Here is a 6,180-nt window from a genome sequence, read left to right on the forward strand (position 1 = left end):
GGAATTGAACCTGGGTCCTTAGGAAGAGTATCCAGTGCTTTTAACCTCTAAGCCATCTCTCTAGCCCTGGACCACATGGTTTTTGAGAAGGGAGGATGACCTTGATTTGGTGACTTATTCTGACACTCAGTTATAAAGTAAGAAGTTTGAATTGTGTGGTGATTGGAGAGGATTTCCATGCTGATAAAGTCTTGATTTTAAAATGCAGGATTTTGTTTTGAGACAAAGTCTTACTATATAGCCCCGGAACTTCCTGTGTACCGGGCTGACCCTCCTGTGTGTACCGGGCTGATCCTCCTGCCTGTCTGTCAAACATTGGGACTGCAAGGCATACACCACCATGTACAACCAAAAACACAGGACCTTTTATCTTACTAGTAATAAAGAATGAATCTGAGAGGAAGCTGGAGGTAGAGGTATCATAAAGAGCCATGAAGTTTCATTTCTTGCTGTAAGAGAGCTCTATGTGTGTGCAAGCGAGGCTGTGATCGGATCTTTCTTTTATCAGTTTGAATTATGTAATACTTCCTAGGGGACATGACCTTGGGGCATCTGGAGAGATGGGGACATTAGTGAGCTGTTCAGGAAAGGGATGGTTTATTATTATTATCTTTTTAGTTTAAAACCAAATATTTAATAACTTCATTAAATTGTTTCAATACAATTTCAAACAAATGCCAACCGGAAGACAATGTCCAAAAACTCTGAAGAAGCTAGCTTCCAGACAAGGAACAAGGCGATCATCTTCCATCCAGCCACAGTACTTCTGTCCATAATAGTGCCAGTCCACCAACCTTATCCAGATTATCGACTGTTTACCACATCATTAATTTTCAGGATGGTTCGCAGTTTCAGTTGCTAGGGTCAAAGTACTAACTGACACCAGCAGAGGTCAAACAACCATTTCCTCCAAAATGTTGGAGATCCCACCTCTTCGGACATGAATGCCTCTGGTTTTTTTCTCCTTGGGCATGGCGGTTTCTTAGTTCTGCTACTGTAGAAATGGAATCCAGGCCATCATTTTCAGCCAGTGTAGATGGAGTGACTTCCACACCGGTAACTCAGTGTTGGAGAGTACTCAGTCTGAATGCCAGCTCTATTTCTGAACTACCACCTCCTGCAATAAGAGCTCCCTTCTTTACTAAGGATTGGATAACACAGAGAGCATCAGGAATGGAGCGCTCAGCTTCTTTAATCACCATGTATGACAACTTTAACTGTTTTGTCTGAGTTTGTACAACCTGTAGATCTTGAATAGCTTTCCAGAACCACTTAAACTGACGTCCTCTGCTAAAACAGCAGAACCCAGCATGTCAGCAGTGAACTGGTCAATGGGAGCAATGGTTTGGTTCCAGTTGTCTTACAGATGAATTCGGTGTCTTCTCTTTCAATGTCCTTAACTACTGTAATCTTCATCTTATTCAGAAAATGTAATGCAAGATCACTAAGCGCATCTCTTAAGATAGGCTTCTGTATGAGAAGGACATCGTATCCTGTTTTCTTAATGTGCCTCACCAAATTTAAGGTATAAACTCTCTCTTCTCAAAGCACTCTGGGCGTAGTCAGGTACTACTATTTGATCATCCATATCTGCTTTAGGAGCAGATAAGCAAAACCGAATAAGCCCAATCTTAGCCTTTGCAACTCCTGTTATACCAGAATTTGCCACTTTCTGCATGAGAACGAGAGACCTTCCACCAGCTCACGGTCATCTGTTGTCCTTCCGAGCTTTTTGACTATTTTAGTATCTCTAAGATCTACACTGGTAGCTGTGGCTGGGTGGGTCACTTTCATCACCGCATTGACACTGGAGAGAGCAGACTTGAATACTGAGAGACAGCCTTTGAATTCAGTGAAGTGGTTGTGCTATTTAGCGACGTTTCTCTGTCGCTCAGCTGCACAGGTTGAGACGTGTCAGTAAGGATTTCAAGACTCTTTCCCAAAGCTTTCTGGAATGACTCGAAAATGATGTTTGTGTGTATATCTTTCTGCAGAAGTTCAGTGCAGTAGTCTAAAAGAGAGCCAGCAACGATGACAACTGACGTTGTGCCAATCCCCTGCTTCTGTGTCTTGAGCTTTAGACAGTTCCACCAGCGTTCCAGCTGCTTGGTGCAATACTTGCATTTGTTTCAGAATGGCGGCATCATCATTTTTAATGGTCCCATCGCCTTTACCATCTTGAAACATTTTGTCCATTCCTTTCGGTCCAAGGCTTGTTTTAACAGCATCAGCAACCGCTTTGGCCTTGGAAATGAAGTGGATCTAGGCAGGCTTGTCCTGCTGCGGGCGCTTCACTTAGGGAAGCTACAATCTCCCACATGGTGGCAATCTTGGTGGAGTCTGCGCGGCTTCAGGAGGACAGATGGACATGGATTCTGGCCTTCTGTGGAGTAACTGTCTCCCTGGCCGCCTCCTCCATGAACCTTCCAGAAAGCGACGCCTGGAGAGGAGGTTTTTATTATTGTTATTTTACAAATGGTTGTGAGCCACCATGTGGGCACTGAGACCTGAGCTTGCAACCTCTGCAAGAGCAGCCAGTGTGTTTAACCGCATAGCCTTTTCTCCAGCTCCAGGAAAGGAGCGGCTATTGGATGAACTCCAGTTTTACATCATTCTTGTTTTTCAGTCGTCCAAAAGGGCAAAGATAACGGTGGCCTCTTACTGCTTCTCTGTGGACACAGGATTTGTCAGTGTCTCGTGAATAAGAGGTATTATCCAGACAGGTCCTCCAATTCTAGGCTCAAGGAATGAATCCTCCCGTCTCTGACTCCTAAGTAGCTGTGGCCACAGCTGCACGCCCCTGGCTGCAAATTCTTCTTGTAGTTTCCCAACTTGCAAAATCATCTCGCAAGAATTATCTGATTCTTACCAGAGTCTTTGAAGGCAGCAAGGCAAGTGCTTGTCTGGGCAAGGAGAAGTTACCTTTCTGAGTCTTCCAAATGGAGCCTTTAATGTGAGCTTCATTAGTGTTTCCTTGCTCATTCCTACAGATGAGTTCATTCAGTGCATATTGGCTAAGTGCTCAGGGACCTCTGTAAATGGAAGTCCACAGAAGGCAGACAGACAGTCAAGAAAACGTGTGATTTTATAGATGGTTTTTATGGAAAATTGTAAAGCAGGAAAAAATAGGTTTCTCCATCCCACCACCTGGGGACATAGACACAGGTTAGCTTTGTTGATAGTGTTTCAAATTATAACTTAATTGTATTATTTCGTTCTGAAGGACACAGTCTAAACTGTATCTTAAGGCTTCCCTTTCTTCTTGAGTCTTTTTAAGATGGTGGGACTACAGTGTGGATATTGATATGATAGATATCATATATATATGCATATATATATATGATATGGTCTCTAGATTGTGAGCTTGTCTTTGTTTATATTTTTTAATTGAAAATTTAAGATATCATACAGTGACATGGCAGTGGTGGCTCACACCTTTAGTCCCAGCACTCAGGAGGCAGAGGCAGGTGGATCTCTGAGTTTGAGGCCAACCTGGTCTACAGAGTGAGTTGCAGGACAGCCAGGGCTATACAGAGAAACCCTGTCTTGAAAACCAACAACAAAAGACATCACACAGAGTGATGGGCTCATCACGGATCTTTACGTGTTGGTGTCATTGTTCTAACTTGCTCCCGTTCTTCAGTGCCCTCCCCCATCTGGCTTCCTTTCCTCCCCCAGTTCCCCCTCTGCTGTCTTATTTGGATGCCATCACTTTCCTTCTCCTCTCTTCCTTCAGATCTCTCTCCTGATCTCACGATCCCCTCTCTAGTGCATTGCTTGCACACACATCATTTTAAATCTGGGCTCTGCATGTGACACATGGCATGTGACGTCTGTCTTTCTGAGTCTGGCCCATTTTTCCTGTGAATATCATGATTTCACTTTTCTTCATGGCTAAATAATATTCCATTGCATGAGTGCACCACAGACCGTTTCTTTATCTGTTCATCTGTGGAGGAGCATTTGGGCTGTTTCCATTTCCTGGCTACTGTGACCAGCACAGCAGCAACCACATATGTGCCTGCATCTCAGTTGACTGGGGTCTTTCAGGCAAATGGCCCGACATGGGATAGCTCTGTCACAGGGCACTCTGACTTTAGCTTTTGAGACATCTTCATACTGATGTACAAACAGTGTGCCGGTTTACACTCCAGTGTTCCCTTTCCCACACCCTCCCCAGGAGGATACACTGCTGCACTTAGCTTTGTTGATGATGGCCATTCTGAGAGTCACGGGAGATGGACTCTCAAAGCAGCTTCCTGTGCATTTACCCCATGGCGTATGGCTAAGGGCGTTGAACACCTTTTCACGAATTATTCAGGCATTTATATTTTCTTTCTGAGAACCATCTATTCAGGTCTTTACTCATTTATTGATAGGATAATTTTTGGTGTGTTTAGCCAGTCTCTCTCTCTCTCTCTCTCTCTCTCTCTCTCTCTCTCTCTCTCTCTCTCTCTCTCTCTCTCTCCCTCTCTCTCTTTTGGGGTGATACCATTTATACTGTGTCCTTAGGCTGGCTTCAAATCCACTATGTCAAGGATAACCTCAAACTTCTGATCTTCTTGCTTCTGCCTTCCAAGTACTGGAACCTCAGCTGTGCACCAACCATGCTGAGCTCTGGCGTCCTGGGGATTGAACCCAGGGATTCCCACATGCTGAGCAAGAACTCTGCCAACTGAGCTACTGCTCTACGCCCCACAGTTCTTCACAAGTGATAGTTTCTAGTGTGAAGTTGGCAAATGATTTCCCTCTTTCTCTGAATTTTTGCTCACTCTGCTGTTGGTTTCCTTTGCTGGGCATTGCTGTCTTATTTCATGCCAAGTTTGGAGATTTAAGAAAAATGTTATTTAAACCATTTTTAATCATCATTATTGTATGTACAGGTATTTTGCCTGCTTGTACCTCTGTACACCCTGTGTATAGCGTTTCCTCAGAGGCCAGAAATGAATCTTGGATTCTCTGGAAATGGAATTACAGATGGCTGTGAGCTGCCATGTGGGTTCTAGGAATCCTCTGGAAGAAAAGGCTCTGAACTGCTGAGCCATCTCCCCAGCTCCATATTTTTAAAATAATCTCTTAATTTTAAATTTCAACCACATTTAAAAAATTAATTAATTGTGTGTGTGTGTGTGTGTGTGTGTGTGTGTGTGTGTGTGTGTACATGAGTACCGTGGCATACTTGTAGAGGTCAGAGGATGGGGATGGAGGGAGAGACAGAGTAGGTTTATTTTAACTTTTTAAAAAAACTTATTTATTTATTTTATGTGCATGAGTACACTGTAGCTGTACAGATGGCCATGAACCATCATGGGGCTGCTGGGAATTGAACTTAGGATGGCCCCACCCGCTCCGGCGTAATACACTGTAGCTGTCTTTAGACAGAAGAGGGCATCAGATCTCATTACGGGTGGTTGTGAGGGATCCGAACTCAGGACTTTTGGAAGAGTGGCCAGTGCTCTTACCCACTGAGCCATCTTGCTAGCCCAAAACTCAAGCTAGCACATGACACATACATTTTTTTTTATTTTTGTTTTTGTTTTTGTTTTTCAAAACAGGGTTTCTCTGTACAGTCCTGGCTGTCCTGGAGCTCGCTCTGTAGACCAGGCTGGTCTCAAACTCAGAAATCCGCCTGCCTCTGCCTCCCAAATGCTGGGATTAAAGGCATGCGCCACCACTGCCCAGCTTTAACTTTTAATTGTGTGTATACATATATTTCTGTGCAGGTGAGTGCAGGTGCCCCAGGAGGCAGAGAGGTGTTGGGTGCCCTGGAGCTGTGGTCACAGGCTCCATGTCAGGTATTAACCTCAGGTTCTCTGCAAGAGCAACAAGTGCTGTTACCACAGTCATCTCTCCAGCCCTCTCAATAAAGCTTTGGAGGTCTTAACAGTTTCCTAACAGTCAAGTTGAGAACTTGGCTTTTTGAAAAAGGTCCAGCAGGTCTGGAGAGACGGCTCAGTCATTAAAAGCTAAGACACACAATCAGAAAGACACTCGTTAGTAAAGATACAAAATCATTTTTAAGAGTTCAGTGCTGGGCTGGAGAGATGACTCAGCGAGTAAGAGCACTGACTGCTCTTCTGAAGGTCTTGTGTTCGGATCCCAGCAACCACATGGGTCCTGAGTTCAATTCCCAGCAGCCACACACATGATGGCTCATGGCCATCTGTACAGCTACAGTGT

General features: G+C 44.3%; 1 pseudogene; it reads right to left on the minus strand.

Annotated features, from left to right (window-relative positions):
• Positions 1-804: 804 nt before the first annotated feature.
• Positions 805-3,617, minus strand: LOC116100311 (annotated as a pseudogene).
• Between the last annotated feature and the right edge of the window lie 2,563 nt (positions 3,618-6,180).

The sequence above is a fragment of the Mastomys coucha genome, unplaced genomic scaffold, assembly GCF_008632895.1.
Source record: "Mastomys coucha isolate ucsf_1 unplaced genomic scaffold, UCSF_Mcou_1 pScaffold21, whole genome shotgun sequence".
Taxonomy (NCBI): Eukaryota; Metazoa; Chordata; class Mammalia; order Rodentia; family Muridae; genus Mastomys; species Mastomys coucha.